This window comes from Danio rerio, chromosome 23 (assembly GCF_052040795.2).
Source record: "Danio rerio strain M-AB ecotype USA chromosome 23, GRCz13ab, whole genome shotgun sequence".
Classification (NCBI taxonomy): Eukaryota; Metazoa; Chordata; class Actinopteri; order Cypriniformes; family Danionidae; genus Danio; species Danio rerio.
This window is the reverse complement of record NC_141043.1, coordinates 16650732-16673581: the sequence shown is the minus strand read 5'-3', so window position 1 is coordinate 16673581 and position 22850 is coordinate 16650732. Positions and strand designations below refer to the sequence as shown.

General features: G+C 39.9%; 1 protein-coding gene and 1 long non-coding RNA gene across 5 annotated transcripts in view; one reads left to right on the top strand and one right to left on the bottom strand.

Moving 5' to 3' along the window:
• ndrg3b (ndrg family member 3b) overlaps positions 1-22850 on the top strand; it is a 158586-nt gene that overhangs the window by 15139 nt on the left and 120597 nt on the right. The gene's annotated exons all lie outside the window — the stretch shown is intronic.
• On the bottom strand, positions 8601-11921 carry LOC147838177 (uncharacterized). The gene is made up of 3 exons (XR_015523360.1): positions 11656-11921; positions 10918-11559; positions 8601-10875 (listed from the first exon to the last, which is right to left on the bottom strand). It is a non-coding gene; the product is annotated as an uncharacterized LOC147838177 (long non-coding RNA).

Here is a 22850-nt window from a genome sequence, read left to right as displayed (position 1 = left end):
TTTAAACCATTCCTGAGCGCTGCGTTTCCCGTTTCAAGTGCAAACAAAGAGCTTAGAGATGCATTCTGCGTGAATGTCTCCCGAATCCGCGCATGTGGTAAATATTTTGCAGTAAAAATTGGTTGCACACAACAATTTTAAGCACTCGCAGAAATGCTCCCAAATATATTTTGAGGTTGCATAGATAAAATTTCTGGCGCATATGCGACCAAAATGGTCGCAATTTCGAGCCCTGATACATTTCTTACATTTCATTTCTGCTTTATTTGTGTTTGATGCAAACCATAAACTTATTTTTCATGATGTGACAGTAGGAAGTAACTCACATTCAAGGCAGGCAGATCACGAGAGATGTAATTAACTGTTAGTGTTATTGTCATCATCGTCATCATTTTTTGTAATTATTGCACAAATATCAACAAGTCATCACAGCATTAGTTAGATAGTTGTTTCTGGCTTTTGTTAGTCCTAATTGGTGTTGTTTTCAAATACAATAAATTACTTAATGTACATTTTTTTTCTGGTGCTCCTAAATATTTGAAGTTGGGAGCACAAATCAAGTCAAGAAGGAACACAAAGAGGCCGGCTGTATTTTTGCTACATTTCTTAAATATTTGCAAACGATATGAATTATTGGATTATTAGATATTCTGGCAGGAGCAAATCCCTCAATGGTGAATGACAATTACTGTGATAATGGTAGTAAATGCTGCTTTGTTCACACTCATAAATATATACACTAGATATCACATACGGACCCCGAGCATGCGTCAGTAGCGCCGCCACATTTGTACAGTGCTTGCAGGACAAGTCTCATTCAACCGCACAAGTCAAGACAGTGTGACAAAGTGAAGATTCTGGACTTTAGCCCTGTGTATGGGGGTAGTAACAAGCAAATAAAGAAAACAAAGCATAAAGGCAGAACATTTGATAGGTTAGATATAGTTTTTTTTAATGTTATGAACTTTTGTGCTCATAACGTTATTGATGATGATAAAGTCACTTACTGCATTCACCATGAGTCAAAGTAGCTCTAACCTGCACTAAATACTAAGCCTATGGTAGTTTTGTTGAATAAAATAAGCAAACAATGTAAATGTAATATGACAACGAGATGCTGCAGTGCAAGAACCTTGTATTATTGCCGGCTCAGTAAACGAGTCGTTCATAACGGAGATTCATTCACAAATGAATCACTCCCTCAGTCAGTATGGGACGTGAAAGCAGGAGAGAGGGTTGTTTCAGGACATGAATTAGATCAAATTTAACAGGAAGGATGGATGGTACATTTCCATCCACACAAACACTCATTTCTTTGTCAGAAATGCCCATGCAATCACTTATTCGTCAACATAGAAAAGTGATAGAAAATGATAGTTTTCGTAATTTAAAAAAGTATTAGCGTACTGACCACCAGGAAAACTCCCGATCATAGATATATGCATATTTGTGTATTTCTCGGATGTCCACAGTCCTCCACTGAATCTGGGTCTCGCATTTATTTCAATTAAGTGCTACCCTGAAAATGGCGGCTCTATTAACGTCTTTCTTCCATTAGACAACAACAGGGTAGGCGACATCTAATATAAATATCTATGGTTCACACTTTGAAAGTTTCGGTTTCCCATTGTGAATGAGAAAACTCACACTCTTGTTAGGGGCCAAGCACCGTAGGTGCGTAGGCACCTATTGCTTTCGTTAGTGTTCTTATTATTATTATTATTATTATTCTTCTTCCGTTTCTTCCGCCGGATTTGAATGGCAGCCCATATAGGCGTATGCGGGAAAGTTGTATAATTTGGCACAATGATAGAGGACAGTATTAACATTAATCAGACCAAACATGAAGTCTCAAAATCGAACTCTCTAGCGCCACCACTTGTCCAAACTTTCACGTATGTTTATCATCATAACTTTTGAACCGAATGGGCTACAATCAAAATTCTTTTTTCCTCTGATTCCTTGGCTCAGTCCGATTCAAACCCACCCTATGACGTCATTTTCCGTCATGAATTTTTTCGCGCTATTTAAAATTTTTCGAAAAACCTATTTGATCGAACTCGTCCTAGGCCGTGTCTCCGATTTTCACCAAAATTGAATCACATGATCTACAGACCATGCCAACCAAAAGTTATGGAATTCAAGTTGATTAGACCAACCGTTTTTGTTTAACTTGCGAACTAATTTAACGTAGAACTTGCAAAAATGGACTTGAGGCGATATCTCTGTAACGCATTCACCGATTCACACCAAACTTGGTGTGTGTTATGACAACTAGGGTTTAAGCTTAAATGCGGAGTTTCGGCGCACTGCCCCCTAGTGGTCCGGAGATACTAAAAACTTGCTTTTTGGCATATAACGTCTCAACCTTTCGTCCGAAACTCATGAAACTGGTCTCATTACATCCGGCAGAGCATGCCGAGTCGAATGATGTCTGATTTTTACAGGTCAGCCATTTTGGGCGTCGCCCATTTCGATTTTTGGTCAAAAATGCTATATTTTACCAACACATTCACATATCATTACAAAACATAGTATGCATCTTCAACCCCATGCCCTGAAGTCCTTAAAAACTTCTGGAGCAGCGCCACCTTTTGGTCAAAAGTGCTTGGCCCCTTAATTGCTGCTTGCAGCTATATTTAGGGACCAAGCACCGTAGGTGCGTAGGCACCTATTGCTTTCGTTAGTGTTCTTATTAGGGGCCAAGCACCGTAGGTGCGTAGGCACCTATTGCTTTCGTTAGTGTTCTAATTATTAGGGGCCAAGCACCGTAGGTGCGTAGGCACCTATTGCTTTCGTTAGTGTTCTTATTATTATTATTATTATTAGGGGCCAAGCACCGTAGGTGCGTAGGCACCTATTGCTTTCGTTAGTGTTCTTATTATTATTATTATTAGGGGCCAAGCACCGTAGGTGCGTAGGCACCTATTGCTTTCGTTAGTGTTCTTATTATTATTATTATTATTATTATTATTCTTCTTCTTCTTCTTCCGTTTCTTCCGCCGGATTTGAATGGCAGCCCATATAGGCGTATGCGGGAAAGTTGTATAATTTGGCACAATGATAGAGGCCAGTATTAACATTAATCAGACCAAACATGAAGTCTCAAAATCAAACTCTCTAGCGCCACCACTTGTCCAAACTTTCACGTATGTTTATCATCATAACTTTTGAACCGAATGGGCTACAATCAAAATTCTTTTTTCCTCTGATTCCTTGGCTCAGTCCGATTCAAACCCACCCTATGACGTCATTTTCCGTCATGAATTTTTTCGCGCTATTTTAAATTTTTTGAAAAACCTATTTGATCGAACTCGTCCTAGGCCGTGTCTCCGATTTTCACCAAAATTGAATCACATGATCTACAGACCATGCCAACCAAAAGTTATGGAATTCAAGTTGATTAGACCAACCGTTTTTGTTTAACTTGCGAACTAATTTAACGAAGAACTTGCAAAAATGGACTTGAGGCGATATCTCTGTAATGCATTCACCGATTCACACCAAACTTGGTGTGTGTTATGACAACTAGGGTCTAAGGTTAATTGCGGAGTTTCGGCACACTGCCCCCTAGTGGTCCGGAGATACAAAAAAACTTGCTTTTTGGCTTATAACATCTCAACCTTTCGTCCGAAACTCATAAAACTGGTCTCATTACATCCGGCAGAGCATGCCGAGTCGAATGATGTCTGATTTTCACAGGTCAGCCATTTTGGGCGTCGCCCATTTCGATTTTTGGCCAAAAATGCTATATTTTACCAACATATTCACATATCATTACAAAACATGGTATGCATCTTCAACCCCATGCCCTGAAAGTACTCAAAAACGTCTGGAGCAGCGCCACCTTATGGCCAATAGTGCTTGGCCCCTTAATTGCTGCTTGCAGCTATATTTATTATTATTATTATTATTCTTCTTCTTCTTCTTCTTCTTCCGTTTCTTCCGCCGGATTTGAATGGCAGCCCATATAGGCGTATGCGGGAAAGTTGTATAATTTGGCACAATGATAGAGGCCAGTATTAACATTAATCAGGCCAATTATGAAGTCTCAAAATCAAACTCTCTAGCGCCACCACTTGTCCAAACTTTCACGTATGTTTATCATCATAACTTTTGAACCGAATGGGCTACAATCAAAATTCTTTTTTCCTCTGATTCCTTGGCTCAGTCCAATTCAAACGCACCCTATGACGTCATTTTCCGTCATGACTTTTTTCGCGCTATTTTAAATTTTTCGCAAAACCTATTTGATCGAACTCGTCCTAGGCCGTGTCTCCGATTTTCACCAAAATTTAATCACATGATCCACAGACCATGCCAACCAAAAGTTATGGAATTCAAGTTGATTAGACCAACCGTTTTCGTTTAACTTGCGAACTAATTTAACGTAGAACTTGCGAAAATGGACTTGAGGCGATATCTCTGTAACGCATTCACCGATTCACACCAAACTTGGTGTGTGTTATGACAACTAGGGTCTAAGGTTAATTGCGGAGTTTCGGCGCACTGCCCCCTAGTGGTCCGGAGATACTAAAAACTTGCTTTTTGGCTTATAACGTCTCAACCTTTCGTCCGAAACTCATGAAACTGGTCTCATTACATTCGGCAGAGCATGCCGAGTCGAATGATGTCTGATTTTCACAGGTCAGCCTTTTTGGGCGTCGCCCATTTCGATTTTTGGCCAAAAATGCTATATTTTACCAACACATTCACATATCATTACAAAACATGGTATGCATCTTCAACCCCATGCCCTGAAAGTACTCAAAAACGTCTGGAGCAGCGCCACCTTATGGCCAATAGTGCTTGGCCCCTTAATTGCTGCTTGCAGCTATATTTATTATTATTATTCTTCTTCTTCTTCTTCTTCTTCTTCCGTTTCTTCCGCCGGATTTGAATGGCAGCCCATATAGGCGTATGCGGGAAAGTTGTATAATTTGGCACAATGATAGAGGCCAGTATTAACATTAATCAGGCCAATTATGAAGTCTCAAAATCAAACTCTCTAGCGCCACCACTTGTCCAAACTTTCACGTATGTTTATCATGATAACTTTTGAACCGAATGGGCTACAATCAAAATTCTTTTTTCCTCTGATTCCTTGGCTCAGTCCAATTCAAACGCACCCTATGACGTCATTTTCCGTCATGACTTTTTTCGCGCTATTTTAAATTTTTCGCAAAACCTATTTGATCGAACTCGTCCTAGGCCGTGTCTCCGATTTTCACCAAAATTGATTCACATGATCTACAGACCATGCCAACCAAAAGTTATGGAATTCAAGTTGATTAGACCAACCGTTTTCGTTTAACTTGCGAACTAATTTAACGTAGAACTTGCGAAAATGGACTTGAGGCGATATCTCTGTAACGCATTCACCGATTCACACCAAACTTGGTGTGTGTTATGACAACTAGGGTCTAAGGTTAATTGCGGAGTTTCGGCGCACTGCCCCCTAGTGGTCCGGAGATACTAAAAACTTGCTTTTTGGCTTATAACGTCTCAACCTTTCGTCCGAAACTCATGAAACTGGTCTCATTACATTCGGCAGAGCATGCCGAGTCGAATGATGTCTGATTTTCACAGGTCAGCCATTTTGGGCGTCGCCCATTTCGATTTTTGGCCAAAAATGCTATATTTTACCAACACATTCACATATCATTACAAAACATGGTATGCATCTTCAACCCCATGCCCTGAAAGTACTCAAAAACGTCTGGAGCAGCGCCACCTTATGGCCAATAGTGCTTGGCCCCTTAATTGCTGCTTGCAGCTATATTTATTATTATTATTATTATTCTTCTTCTTCCGTTTCTTCCGCCGGATTTGAATGGCAGCCCATATAGGCGTATGCGGGAAAGTTGTATAATTTGGCACAATGATAGAGGCCAGTATTAACATTAATCAGGCCAATTATGAAGTCTCAAAATCAAACTCTCTAGCGCCACCACTTGTCCAAACTTTCACGTATGTTCATCATCATAACTTTTGAACCGAATGGGCTACAATCAAAATTCTTTTTTCCTCTGATTCCTTGGCTCAGTCCGATTCAAACCCACCCTATGACGTCATTTTCCGTCATGACTTTTTTCGCGCTATTTTAAATTTTTCGAAAAACCTATTTGGTCGAACTCGTCCTAGGCCGTTTCTCCGATTTTCACCAAACTTGAATCACATGATCTACAGTCCATGCCAACCAAAAGTTATGGAATTCAAGTTGATTAGACCAACCGTTTTCGTTTAACTTACGAACTAATTTAACGTAGAACTTGCGAAAATGGACTTGAGGCGATATCTCTATAATGCATTCACCGATTCACACCAAACTTGGTGTGTGTTATGACAATTAGGGTCTAAGGTTAATTGCGGAGTTTCGGCGCACTGCCCCCTAGTGGTCCGGAGATATTAAAAACTTGCTTTTTGGCTTATAACGTCTCAACCTTTCGTCCGAAACTCATGAAACTGGTCTCATTACATCCGGCAGAGCATGCCGAGTCGAATGATGTCTGATTTTCACAGGTCAGCCATTTTGGGCGTCGCCCATTTCAATTTTTGGCCAAAAATGCTATATTTAACCAACACATTCACATATCATTACAAAACTTGGTATGCATCTTCAACCCCATGCCCTGAAAGTACTCAAAAACGTCTGGAGCAGCGCCACCTTATGGCCAATAGTGCTTGGCCCCTTAATTGCTGCTTGCAGCTATATTTATTATTATTATTATTATTATTCTTCTTCTTCTTCTTCTTCCGTTTCTTCCGCCGGATTTGAATGGCAGCCCATATAGGCGTATGCGGGAAAGTTGTATAATTTGGCACAATGATAGAGGCCAGTATTAACATTAATCAGGCCAATTATGAAGTCTCAAAATCAAACTCTATAGCGCCACCACTTGTCCAAACTTTCACGTATGTTTATCATCATAACTTTTGAACCGAATGGGCTACAATCAAAATTCTTTTTTCCTCTGATTCCTTGGCTCAGTCCGATTCAAACGCACCCTATGACGTCATTTTCCGTCATGAATTTTTTCGCGCTGTTAAATTTTTCGAAAAACCTATTTGATCGAACTCGTCCTTCACCGTGTCTCCGATTTTCACCAAAATTTAATCACATGATCTACAGACCATGCCAACCAAAAGTTATGGAATACAAGTTGATTAGACCAACTGTTTTCGTTTAACTTGCGAACTAATTTAACGTAGAACTTGCGAAAATGGACTTGAGGCGATATCTCTGTAACGCATTCACCGATTCACACCAAACTTGGTGTGTGTTATGACAACTAGGGTCTAAGGTTAATTGCGGAGTTTCGGCGCACTGCCCCCTAGTGGTTCGGAGATACTAAAAACTTGCTTTTTGGCTTATAACATCTCAACCTTTCGTCCGAAACTCATAAAACTGGTCTCATTACATCCGGCAGAGCATGCCGAGTCGAATGATGTCTGATTTTCACAGGTCAGCCATTTTGGTCGTCGCCCATTTCGATTGTTGGCCAAAAATGCTATATTTTACCAACACATTCACATATCATTACAAAACATGGTATGCATCTTCAACCCCATGCCCTGAAAGTACTCAAAAACGTCTGGAGCAGCGCCACCTTTTGGTCAAAAGTGCTTGGCCCCTTAATTGCTGCTTGCAGCTATATTTATTATTATTATTCTTCTTCTTCTTCCGTTTCTTCCGCCGGATTTGAATGGCAGCCCATATAGGCGTATGCGGGAAAGTTGTATAATTTGGCACAATGATAGAGGCCAGTATTAACATTAATCAGGCCAATTATGAAGTCTCAAAATCAAACTCTCTAGCGCCACCACTTGTCCAAACTTTCACGTATGTTTATCATCATAACTTTTGAACCGAATGGGCTACAATCAAAATTCTTTTTTCCTCTGATTCCTTGGCTCAGTCCGATTCAAACCCACCCTATGACGTCATTTTCCGTCATGAATTTTTTCGCGCTATTTTAAATTTTTCGAAAAACCTATTTGATCGAACTCGTCCTAGGCCGTGTCTCAGATTTTCACCAAAATTGAATCACATGATCTACAGACCATGCCAACCAAAAGTTATGGAATTCAAGTTGATTAGACCAACCGTTTTCGTTTAACTTACAAACTAATTTAACATAGAACTTGCGAAAATGGACTTGAGGCGATATCTCTGTAATGCATTCACCGATTTACACCAAACTTGGTGTGTGTTATGACAACTAGGGTCTAAGGTTAATTGCGGAGTTTCGGAGTACTGCCCCCTAGTGGTCCGGAGATACTAAAAACTTGCTTTTTGGCTTATAACGTCTCAACCTTTCGTCCGAAACTCATGAAACTGGTCTCATTACATCCGGCAGAGCATGCCGAGTCGAATGATGTCTGATTTTCAAAGGTCAGCCATTTTGGGCGTCGCCCATTTCGATTTTTGGCCAAAAATGCTATATTTTACCAACACATTCACATATCATTACAAAACATGGTATACATCTTCAACCCCATGCCCTGAAAGTACTCAAAAACGTCTGGAGCAGCGCCACCTTATGGCCAAAAGTGCTTGGCCCCTTAATTGCTGCTTGCAGCTATATTTATTATTATTATTATTATTAGGCTGGCTTGTCAAAGCCAGACTACTGATATGCTATATAAACTTATTATTCTTCTTCTTCTGAGACTAAAAAACAAAACGCATCTCCTCCTAGAGCTTTCAAGCTATTACCACCAAACTCACACCAGACCTCCGAACTATTCTGACTCGGGTTGCTATATCTCCTCAGACTGATCCGACTTTCGGTTTTCCGAAAAACGTCCCGGGACTGTCGGAAAAATCCCATAGACTTAGCATTGGACCAAACTTTGTGACCTCGTAACTCTGCGTCAGACTGTCGCACAGACTTCTAACTGGGCTCATTTAACTCAGACTATCAAACTGCCAATGACTGATCACCTTTAAACTTTCTAGCCACGCCCTAGCAACCACTTTTGGACCCTAGAAACTGTCCCATAGACTTCCATTCAAAAGACTTTCATTGACTTAACATGGGATCAAATTTTGTGAGCTCATAACTCTGAATCAGACTGTCCTACAGACTAATGGCTGAGGTCATTTAACTCAGACTACCAAACTACCAATAACTGATGAGCTTTAAACTTTCTAGCCACACCCCTAACTACCACATACTGCACCCTAGCAACTGTCCCATAGACTTCCATTATAAAGACTCTCATTGACTTTACATGGGATCAAACTTTGTGAGCTCATAACTCTCCATCAGACTGTCTTACAGACTAATGGCTGAGCTCATTTAACTCAGTCTAGCCAGCAGCCAATCACTGAAGGCCTTTTAACTTTCTAGCCACACCCCTAACTACCACATACTGCACCCTAGCAACTGTCCCGTAGACTTCTATTCAAAAAACTCTTATTGACTTAACATGGGATCAAACTTTGTGAGCTCATAACTCTGCATCAGACTGTCCTACAGACTAATGGCTGAGCTCATTTAACTCAGACTACCAAACTGCCAATAACTGATGAGCTTTTAACTTTCTAGCCACACCCCTAACTACCACATACTGCACCCTAGCAGCTGTCCCGTAGACTTCCATTACAAAAGACTCTCATTGACTTAACATGGGATCAAACTTTGTGAGCTCATAACTCTGCATCAGACTGTCCTACAGACTAATGGCTGAGCTCATTTAACTCAGTCTAGCCAGCAGCCAATCACTGATGGCCTTTTAACTTTCTAGCCACACCCCTAACTACCACATACTGCACCCTAGCAACTGGCCTATAGACTGTAATTAACTGTGCTATAAAATGCTTATAATTCTAACATACTAATGACATGCCAATCATGCTAGCAACATGCTACTCATATGCTAATCATGCTAATGACATGCTAACTCATACTGGAAACATGCTAATGACATGCTAATTTGTACAAGAATCATGCTATTAACATGCTAATTCATACTAGACTCATGTTAATAACTGGCCTACATGCATATCTTTGCTTAGCAGTGTCCTATTGACTTGGGGGATGGCTCATCTGACTCAGACAACCAATGAGCATGTCAATATGATAATGAAGCTCACAAGCCACGCCCCCAAATTGATTCCATAGACTTCCATTAAAATAGGCCAAGATGCATATCTTTGCATAGCAGTGTCATAGAGACATGGGGGTTGGTTCATTTGACTTAGACAGCCAACCACATTCAAGTGCACTCTGTAACCTTGCCCATAGCAACAAAACAGAGTACCCTAGCAACCATTCATCAACAGCTATATCTCAGCATCAGAACATCGTAGAGACTTGGAGATTGGCTCGTTTGACTCATGCTAGCCAACGGAACTTCCTAAATGCTACACATGCTAGCAGTGATTAGCTACATGCTAATATTGACTAGCCAAGTACTGTAACTTGCTAGAAATGCTTACTAAGTATAAATGTTTTATCAAGCATGTATGTGAGGTTTGCCTAGTAACCAACCAGGGTACCCTAGCAACTGCCTAGCAACCACCCAAATTACCCTAGCAACCGCCTAGCAACCACCTAGCAACGGCCTAGTAATGCCTTAGTAAGGGCCTAGCGACCACTCAGGACACCCTAGCAACCGCCTAGCAACGCCTTAGCAACCACTCAGAATACCTTAGCAACCACCTAGCAACACCTTAGCAACCACCCAGCAACCACTTGGGACACCTTAGCAACCGCCTAGCAACACCTTAGCAACCACCTAGCAACCACTCAGAACACCCTAGCAACTGCCTAGCAACGCCTTAGCAACCACCTAGCAACCACTCAGGACACCCTAGCAACCACCTAGCAACACCTTAGCAACCACCTAGCAACCACTCAGGACACCCTAGCAACCACCTAGCAATGCCTTAGCAACCACTCAGAACACCCTAGCAACCATCTAGCAACCACTTAGGATACCTTAGCAACCACCTAGCAACACCTTAGCAACCACCTAGCAACCACTCAAAACACCCTAGCAACCGTCTAGCAACACCTTAGCAACCACCTAGCACATGCTAATTCATGCTAGAATCATGCTAACAACATGCTAACTTCATGCTAGAATAATGCTAATTTATGCTAAAATCGTGCTAGTAACATGCTAATTCATGCTAGAATCATGCTAGTAACATGTTAATTCATACTGGAATCATGCTAGTAACATGCTAATTCATGCTAGAATCATGCTAATAACATGCTAATTCATACTGGAATCATGCTAGTAACATGCCAGTTCATCCTAGAATCATGCTAGTAACATGCTAATTTATGGTAGAATCATGCTAGTAACATGCTAACTCATGCTAGAATCATGCTAATAACATGCTAACTCATACTAGAATCATGCTAATAACATGCTAATTCATACTAGAATCATGCTAATTCATACTAGAATCATGCTAGTAACATGCTAATTCATGCTAGAATCATGCTAGTAACATGCTTATTCATGCTAGAATCATGCTAATAACATGCTAATTTATTCTAGAATCATGCTAGTAACATGCTAATTCATACTAGACTCATGCTAGTGACATGCTAATTCATACAAGAATCATGCTAATAACATGCTACTTCATGCTAGAAAAACACTAGTAACATGCTAATTTTACTACAATCATGCTTATAACACAGTAATTCATGCTAGAATTATGCTAGTAACATGCTAAATCATGCTAGAATCATGCTAATAACATGCTAATCCATGCTAGAATCGTACTAATAAGATGCTAATTCATGCTAATAACTTGCTAATCTATGCTAGAATCACTAGAATCATGCTAATAACATGCTACTTATACTTTTTTAAACTGTTTTTAAACTAAATAAACTATTACCAACAGGCTTTGTCAAGCCAGCCTCAAAGTTTGTCTCGACGAACTTTACTGTCTAGTTATTCTTCTTCTTCTTCCGTTTCTTCCGCCGGATTTGAATGGCAGCCCATATAGGCGTATGCGGGAAAGTTGTATAATTTGGCACAATGATAGAGGCCAGTATTAACATTAATCAGGCCAATTATGAAGTCTCAAAATCAAACTCTCTAGCGCCACCACTTGTCCAAACTTTCACGTATGTTTATCATCATAACTTTTGAACCGAATGGGCTACAATCAAAATTCTTTTTTCCTCTGATTCCTTGGCTCAGTCCGATTCAAACCCACCCTATGACATCATTTTCCGTCATGATTTTTTCGCGCTATTTTAAATTTTTCGAAAAACCTATTTGAACGAACTCGTCCTAGGCCATGTCTCCGATTTTCACCAAAATTGAATCACATGATCTACAGACCATGCCAACCAAAAGTTATGGAATTCAAGTTGATTTGACCAACCGTTTTCGTTTAACTTGCGAACTAATTTAACATAGAACTTGCAAAAATGGACTTGAGGCGATATCGCTGTAACGCATTCACCGATTCACACCAAACTTGGTGTGTGTTATGACAACTAGGGTCTAAGGTTAATTGCGGAGTTTCGGCGCACTGCCCCCTAGTGGTCCGGAGATAATAAAAACTTGCTTTTTGGCTTATAACGCCTCAACCTTTCGTCCGAAACTCATGAAACTGGTCTCATTACATCCGGCAGAGCATGCCAAGTCGAATGATGTCTGATTTTCACAGGTCAGCCATTTTGGGCGTCGCCCATTTCGATTTTTGGCCAAAAATGCTATATTTTACCAACACATTCACATATCATTACAAAACATGGTATGCATCTTCAACCCCATGCCCTGAAAGTACTCAAAAGCGTCTGGAGCAGCGCCACCTTATGGCCAATAGTGCTTGGCCCCTTAATTGCTGCTTGCAGCTATATTTATTATTATTATTATTATTATTCTTCTTCTTCTTCTTCTTCTTCCGTTTCTTCCGCCGGATTTGAATGGCAGCCCATATAGGCGTATGCGGGAAAGTTGTATAATTTGGCACAATGATAGAGGCCAGTATTAACATTAATCAGGCCAATTATGAAGTCTCAAAATCAAACTCTCTAGCGCCACCACTTGTCCAAACTTTCACGTATGTTTATCATGATAACTTTTGAACCGAATGGGCTACAATCAAAATTCTTTTTTTCCTCTGATTCCTTGGCTCAGTCCGATTCAAACCCACCCTATGACGTCATTTTCCGTCATGAATTTTTTTGCGCTATTTTAAATTTTTCGAAAAACCTATTTGATCGAACTCGTCCTAGGCCGTGTCTCCGATTTTCACCAAAATTGATACACATGATCTACAGACCATGCCAACCAAAAGTTATGGAATTCAAGTTGATTAGACCAACCGTTTTTGTTTAAGTTGCGAACTAATTTAACGTAGAACTTGCGAAAATGGACTTGAGGCGATATCTCTGTAACGCATTCACCGATTCACACCAAAGTTGGTGTGTGTTATGACAACTAGGGTCTAAGGTTAATTGCGGAGTTTCGGCGCACTGCCCCCTAGTGGTCTGGAGATACTAAAAACTTGCTTTTTGGCTTATAACGTCTCAACCTTTTGTCCGAAACTCATGAAACTGGTCTCATTACATCCGGCAGAGCATGCCGAGTCGAATGATGTCTGATTTTCAAAGGTCAGCCATTTTGGGCGTCGCCCATTTCGATTTTTGGCCAAAAATGCTATATTTTACCAACACATTCACATATCATTACAAAACATGGTATGCATCTTCAACCCCATGCCCTGAAAGTACTCAAAAACGTCTGGAGCAGCGCCACCTTATGGCCAATAGTGCTTGGCCCCTTAATTGCTGCTTGCAGCTATATTTATTATTATTATTCTTCCGTTTCTTCCGCCGGATTTGAATGGCAGCCCATATAGGCGTATGCGGGAAAGTTGTATAATTTGGCACAATGATAGAGGACAGTATTAACATTAATTAGGCCAAACATGAAGTCTCAAAATCAAACTCTCTAGCGCCACCACTTGTCCAAACTTTCACATACGTTTATCATCATAACTTTTGAACCGAATGGGCTACAATCAAATTTCTTTTTTTCTCTGATTCCTTGGCTCAGTCCGATTCAAATGCACCCTATGACGTCATTTTCCGTCATAAATTTTTTCGCGCTATTTTAAATTTTTCGAAAAACCTATTTGATCGAACTCGTCCTAGGCCGTTTCTCCAATTTTCACCAAAATTGAATCACATGATCTACAGACCATGCCAACCAAAAGTTATGGAATTCAAGTTGATTTGACCAACTGTTTTAGTTTAACTTGTGATCAAATTTAACGAAGGACTTGCGAAAATGGACTTGAGACGATATCTCCGTAACGCATTCACCGATTCACACCAAACTTGGTATGTGTTATGACAACTAGGGTCTGAGGTTACAGGCAGTGTTTCGGCGCACTGCCCCCTAGTGGTCCGGAGATACAAAAAACTTGCTCTTTGGCTTATAACATCTCAACCTTTCGTCCGAAACTCATAAAACTGGTCTCATTACATCCGGCAGAGCATGTCGAGTCGAATTATATCTGATTTTCACAGGTCAGCCATTTTGGGCGTCGCCCATTTCGATTTTTGGCCAAAAATGCTATATTTTACCAACACATTCAGATATCATTACAAAACATGGTACGCATGTGGTACATTGATAGAGGACAGTATTAATATTAATCTGACCGAATATGAAGTCTCAAAATCAAACTCTCTAGCGCCACCACTTGTCCAAACGTTCATGTATGTTTATCATGATAACTTTTGAACCGAATGGGCTACAATCAAAATTCTTTTTTCCTCTGATTCCTTGGCTCAGTCCAATTCAAACGCACCCTATGACGTCATTTTCCGTCATGAATTTTTTCACGCTATTTTAAATTATTCGAAAAACCTATTTGATCGAACTCGTCCTAGGCCGTTTCTCCAATTTTCACCAAAATTGAATCACATGATCTACAGACCATGCCAACTAAAAGTTATGGAATTCAAGTTGATTACACCAACCGTTTTTGTTTAATTTGCGATCAAATTTAACGTAGAACTTGCAAAAATGGACTTGAGGCAATATCTCCGTAACGCATTCACCGATTCACACCAAACCTGGTGTGTGTTATGACAACTAGGGTCTGAGGTTATATGCAGAGTTTCGCCGCACTGCCCCCTAGTGGTCCGGAGATACAAAAAACTTGCTTTTTTGGCTTATAACGTCTCAACCATTCGTCCGAAACTCATAAAACTGGTCTCATTACATCCGGCAGAGCACGTCGAGTCGAATGATGTCTGATTTTCACAGAACAGCCATTTTGGGCGTCGCCCATTTCAATTTTTAGCCAAAAATGCTATATCTTACCAACATATTCACATATCATTACAAAACATGGTATGCATCTTCAACCCCATGCCCTGAAAGTACTCAAAAACTTCTGGAGCAGCGCCACCTTTTGGGCAAAAGTGCTTGGCCCCTTAATTGCTGCTTGCAGCTATATTTAGGGGCCAAGCACCGTAGGTGCGTAGGCACCTATTGCTTTCGTTAGTGTTCTTATTATTATTATTATTATTATTATTAGGGGCCAAGCACCGTAGGTGCGTAGGCACCTATTGCTTTCGTTAGTGTTCTTATTATTATTATTAGGGGCCAAGCACCGTAGGTGCGTAGGCACCTATTGCTTTCGTTAGTGTTCTTATTAGGGGCCAAGCACCGTAGGTGCGTAGGCACCTATTGCTTTCGTTAGTGTTCTTATTATTATTATTATTATTATTAGGGGCCAAGCACCGTAGGTGCGTAGGCACCTATTGCTTTCGTTAGTGTTCTTATTATTATTATTATTATTATTCTTCTTCTTCCGTTTCTTCCGCCGGATTTGAATGGCAGCCCATATAGGCGTATGCGGGAAAGTTGTATAATTTGGCACAATGATAGAGGCCAGTATTAACATTAATCAGGCCAAATATGAAGTCTCAAAATCAAACTCTCTAGCGCCACCACTTGTCTAAACTTTCACGTATGTTTATCATGATAACTTTTGAACCAAATGGGCTACAATCAAAATTCTTTTTTCCTCTGATTCCTTGGCTCAGTCCGATTCAAACCCACCCTATGACGTCATTTTCTGTCATGAATTTTTTTGCGCTATTTTAAATTTTTCGAAAAACCTATTTGATCGAACTCGTCCTAGGCCGTGTCTCCGATTTTCACCAAAATTGAATCACATGATCTACAGACCATGCCAACCAAAAGTTATGGAATTCAAGTTGATTAGACTAACCGTTTTCGTTTAACTTGCGAACTAATTTAACGTAGAACTTGCAAAAATGGACTTGAGGAGATATCTCTGTAACGCATTCACCGATTCACACCAAACTTGGTGTGTGTTATGACAACTATAGTCTGAGGTTAATTGCGGAGTTTCGGCGCACTGCCCCCTAGTGGTCCGGAGATACTAAAAACTTGCTTTTTGGCTTATAACGTCTCAACCTTTCGTCCGAAACTCATGAAACTGGTCTCATTACATCCGGCAGAGCATGCCGAGTCGAATGATGTCTGATTTTCACAGGTCAGCCATTTTGGGCGTCGCCCATTTCGATTTTTGGCCAAAAATGCTATATTTTACCAACACATTCACATATCATTACAAAACATGGTATGCATCTTCAACCCCATGCCCTGAAAGTACTCAAAAACGTCTGGAGCAGCGCCACCTTATGGCCAATAGTGCTTGGCCCCTTAATTGCTGCTTGCAGCTATATTTATTATTATTATTATTATTCTTCTTCCGTTTCTTCCGCCGGATTTGAATGGCAGCCCATATAGGCGTATGCGGGAAAGTTGTATAATTTGGCACAATGATAGAGGCCAGTATTAACATTAATCAGACCAAACATGAAGTCTCAAAATCAAACTCTCTAGCGCCACCACTTGTCCAAACTTTCACGTATTTTTATCATGATAACTTTTGAACCGAATGGGCTACAATCAAAATTCTTTTTTCCTCTGATTCCTTGGCTCAGTCCGATTCAAACCCACCCTATGACGTCATTTTCCGTCATGAATTTTTTCGCGCTATTTTAAATTTTTCGAAAAACCTATTTGATCGAACTCGTCCTAGGCCGTGTCTCCGATTTTCACCAAAATTGAATCACATGATCTACAGACCATGCCAACCAAAAGTTATGGAATTCAAGTTGATTAGATTAACCGTTTTTGTTTAACTTGCGAACTAATTTAATGTAGAACTTGCGAAAATGGACTTGAGGCGATATCTCCCTAACGCATACACCGATTCACACCAAACTTGGTGTGTGTTATGACAACTAGGGTTTAAGGTTAATTGCGGAGTTTCGGCGCACTGCCCCCTAGTGGTCCGGAGATACTAAAAACTTGCTTTTTGGCTTATAACGTCTCAACCTTTCGTCCGAAACTCATGAAACTGGTCTCATTACATCCGGCAGAGCATGCCGAGTCGAATGATGTCTGATTTTCACAGGTCAGCCATTTTGGGCGTCGCCCATTTCGATTTTTGGCAAAAAATGCTATATTTTACCAACACATTCACATATCATTACAAAACATGGTATGCATCTTCAACCCCATGCCCTGAAAGTCCTTAAAAACTTCTGGAGCAGCGCCACCTTTTGGTCAAAAGTGCTTGGCCCCTTAATTGCTGCTTGCAGCTATATTTATTATTATTATTATTATTATTATTATTCTTCTTCTTCTTCTTCCGTTTCTTCCGCCGGATTTGAATGGCAGCCCATATAGGCGTATGCGGGAAAGTTGTATAATTTGGCACAATGATAGAGGCCAGTATTAACATTAATCAGACCAAACATGAAGTCTCAAAATCAAACTCTCTAGCGCCACCACTTGTCCAAACTTTCACGTATGTTTATCATCATAACTTTTGAACCGAATGGGCTACAATCAAAATTCTTTTTTCCTCTGATTCCTTGGCTCAGTCCGATTCAAACCCACCCTATGACGTCATTTTCCGTCATGAATTTTTTCGCGCTATTTTAAATTTTTTGAAAAACCTATTTGATCGAACTCGTCCTAGGCCGTGTCTCCGATTTTCACCAAAATTGAATCACATGATCTACAGACCATGCCAACCAAAAGTTATGGAATTCAAGTTGATTAGACCAACCGTTTTTGTTTAACTTGCGAACTAATTTAACGAAGAACTTGCGAAAATGGACTTGAGGCGATATCTCTGTAATGCATTCACCGATTCACACCAAACTTGGTGTGTGTTATGACAACTAGGGTCTAAGGTTAATTGCGGAGTTTCGGCACACTGCCCCCTAGTGGTCCGGAGATACAAAAAACTTGCTTTTTGGCTTATAACGTCTCAACCTTTCGTCCGAAACTCATAAAACTGGTCTCATTACATCCGGCAGAGCATGTCAAGTCGAATGATGTCTGATTTTCACAGGTCAGCCATTTTGGGCGTCGCCCATTTCGATTTTTGGCCAAAAATGCTATATTTTACCAACATATTCACATATCATTACAAAACATGGTAAGCATCTGGCACAATGATAGAGGACAGTATTAACATTAATCATACCAAATATGAAGTCTCAAAATCAAACTCTCTAGCGCCACCACTTGTCCAAATGTTCATGTATGTTTATCATGATAACTTTTGAACCAAATGGGCTACAATCAAAATTCTTTTTCCCACTGATTCCTTGGATCATTCCGATTCAAACGCACCCTATGACGTCATTTTCCGTCATGAATTTTTTCGCGTTATTTTAAATTATTCGAAAAACCTATTTGATCGAACTCGTCCTAGGCCGTTTCTCCGATTATCACCCAAATTGAATCACATGATCTACAGACCATGCCAACCAAAAGTTATGGAATTCAAGTTGATTTGACCAACCGTTTTCGTTTAACTTGCAATCAAATTTAACGTAGAACTTGCAAAAATGGACTTGAGACGATATCTCCGTAACGCATTCACCAATTCACACCAAACTTGGTGTGTGTTATGACAATTAGGGTCTAAGGTTAATTGCGGAGTTTCGGCGCACTGCCCTCTAGTGGTCCGGAGATACAAAAAACTTGCTTTTTGGCTTATAACGTCTCAACCTTTCGTCCGAAACTCATGAAACTGGTCTCATTACATCCGGCAGAGCATGCCGAGTCGAATGATGTCTGATTTTCACAAGTCAGCCATTTTGGGCGTCGCCCATTTCGATTTTTGGCCAAAAATGCAATATTTTACCAACACATTCACATATCATTACAAAACATGGTATGCATCTTCAACCCCATGCCCTGAAAGTACTCAAAAACGTCTGGAGCAGCGCCACCTTATGGCCAATAGTGCTTGGCCCCTTAATTGCTGCTTGCAGCTATATTTATTATTATTATTATTATTCTTCTTCTTCTTCTTCCGTTTCTTCCGCCGGATTTGAATGGCAGCCCATATAGGCGTATGCGGGAAAGTTGTATAATTTGGCACAATGATAGAGGCCAGTATTAACATTAATCAGGCCAATTATGAAGTCTCAAAATCAAACTCTCTAGCGCCACCACTTGTCCAAACTTTCACGTATGTTTATCATCATAACTTTTGAACCGAATGGGCTACAATCAAAATTCTTTTTTCCTCTGATTCCTTGGCTCAGTCCGATTCAAACGCACCCTATGACGTCATTTTCCGTCATGAATTTTTTCGCGCTATTTTAAATTTTTCGAAAAACCTATTTGATCGAACTCGTCCTACGCCATGTCTCCGATTTTCACCAAAATGTAATCACATGATCTACAGACCATGCCAACCAAAAGTTATGGAATTCAAGTTGATTAAACCAACCGTTTTCGTTTAACTTGCGAACTAATTTAACGTAGAACTTGCGAAAATGGACTTGAGGCGATATCTCTGTAACACTTTCACCGATTCACACCAAACTTGGTGTGTGTTATGACAACTAGGGTCTAAGGTTAATTGCGGAGTTTCGGCGCACTGCCCCCTAGTGGTCCGGAGATACTAAAAACTTGCTTTTTGGCTTATAACGTCTCAACCTTTCGTCCGAAACTCATGAAACTGGTCTCATTACATCCGGCAGAGCATGCCGAGTCGAATGATGTCTGATTTTCACAGGTCAGCCATTTTAGGCGTCGCCCATTTCGATTTTTGGCCAAAAATGCTATATTTTACCAACACATTCACATATCATTACAAAACATGGTATGCATCTTCAACCCCATGCCCTGAAAGTACTCAAAAACGTCTGGAGCAGCGCCACCTTATGGCCAATAGTGCTTGGCCCCTTAATTGCTGCTTGCAGCTATATTTATTATTATTATTCTTCTTCTTCTTCCGTTTCTTCCGCCGGATTTGAATGGCAGCCCATATAGGCGTATGCGGGAAAGTTGTATAATTTGGCACAATGATAGAGGCCAGTATTAACATTAATCAGGCCAATTATGAAGTCTCAAAATCAAACTCTCTAACGCCACCACTTGTCCAAACTTTCACGTATGTTTATCATCATAACTTTTAAACCGAATGGGCTACAATCAAAATTCTTTTTTCCTCTGATTCCTTGGCTCTGTCCGATTCAAACGCTCCCTATGACGTCATTTTCCGTCATGACTTTTTTCGCGCTATTTTAAATTTTTCGAAAAACCTATTTGATCGAACTCGTCCTAGGCCGTGTCTCCGATTTTCACCGAAATTGAATCACATGATCTACAGACCATGCCAACCAAAAGTTATGGAATTCAAGTTGATTAGACCAACCGTTTTCGTTTAACTTACGAACTAATTTAACGTATAACTTGCGAAAATGGACTTGAGGCGATATCTCTGTAACGCATTCACCGATTCACACCAAACTTGGTGTGTGTTATGACAACTAGGGTCTAAGGTTAATTGCGGAGTTTCGGCGCACTGCCCCCTAGTGGTCCGGAGATACAAAAAACTTGTTTTTTGGCTTATAACGTCTCAACCTTTCGTCCGAAACTCATGAAACTGGTCTCATTACATCCGGCAGAGCATGCCGAGTCGAATGATGTCTGATTTTCACAGGTCAGCCATTTTGGGCGTCGCCCATTTCGATTTTTGGCCAAAAATGCTATATTTTACCAACACATTCACATATCATTACAAAACATGGTATGCATCTTCAACCCCATGCCCTGAAAGTACTCAAAAACGTCTGGAGCAGCGCCACCTTATGGCCAATAGTGCTTGGCCCCTTAATTGCTGCTTGCAGCTATATTTTTAATTGGAATTGTCTGCACGCTTAGCTTTTTGGTTCAGTTGCGAGCTGATGCAAGACAATGTATGGCACCGACTTGGATTTTCCTGGCCCTTATAAGATTCAAGCTCTTCAAAATATCTAAGTTTTTATTAGTAAGTTTTATTAATTACATACAAGTTTTTAGTCCAATAACTTTGTATGTTAATTTATTCAAACAGTCTGTCAAAACCAATGCTAAAACCTAATTGTTCAAATGATGGATGGCAGAGAGAAGAATTTCATATTGGTTCCAGTGTATGGTATGTTTTACTCACTCGTCTTGGTCTCGCTGTGAGGAATGCAGACTGAGCAATCAAAACATTCCTCAGCTGTGTTTCCAGATAATGGACTGCATTTCTCTATGTATGCATGATCTTGACACTATAATCTGTCAATGTTTTTATGCACAGACACATTTCTGTACATTCATATTCTATCCACACAAATTCAGGATTTTCATTTGAGTCAGTGTTGTTTTGGTTAAATACATTTGAGGAGAGCCAATAAATTACTTAACCAATAAAATTACTTGATCAATTTACCCTCCTTGCTGGCATAAATTGCCTTCTTTAGTTAAACTTTTAATATGAAATCTGAAATTCATAATTGCTTTAGCTTTGCTGCAAGGGGACTCCTCAGGACTGGGTCCCCTGGCACTTTAGCTGTAACTACAGTTAATGTCACAGCTTATAAGACATTTGGAGACATGAAATGGAAATGCAAATATCCAAATTTGCATCGTTAACCTAGAAAAAAAGCAAAATTTTGTTAGATTTTTTTTTTTTAAACAAAAAGTTTGTTTAGACATGCTTCACTGGTAGGGCTGCACAAAACAGAAATTATTTGTGAGTATTGATATAACAATATATTGTTTGAAATAACATTTCTCATGAGAAATGCTTTTTTTATTAGCTATTGTTTTATCATTTATTTGTGTAATACAAACCGGTATAGATATGAATCCTGATTTTATTCTAATTCTAACTCCAAGTATGTCAAGGTTCAAACATTTAGACTGAGTAACTGAAGTTCACAGCAGATATTTTCATTCTGATTGGTCAGTCACGACATTCAATGGTATGTTATTTCAAGATAACAACCGCTGAAACTAATAACACAGGATCATCCAGGTACTTTAAACCATCTTGACCGTCAGTGAACATGTTCACATCTATTTTTATATACTTCTATTTTTATATACAGTCTTCCTGGCTGTTTAGTGTCATCTTGGGACTGAATAATATGCAGGTTGGTATATGCTCCATTAAGCCATGTTTTATTTTTGTCAGATTTCCATTTAATTAAAGAATGAATCAAATATTATGGCTCAGGACAATGTTAAGTGTCAATTATTTTCTGTTTTGTGGCTATATAATAAGTTGGACATCTAGTCAGTTGCTATCACAGAATAAAGCCCTTCTGTTTTTATTTTATACTTAATCTCCTTGCTTGTCTAATTTCTGCCATCTTTATAGGTATAGCTCTCTTCTCTAAGGCAGTAGATTTACCTTTGTGCCAGTCTAGGAAATAGCATAACCTCACCTACTGGAGAGGCAGGTATAAAAATAACGAGCCGTTATCTTTGGTTAAATCTTGATTGGTTAAATTTAGGATAAA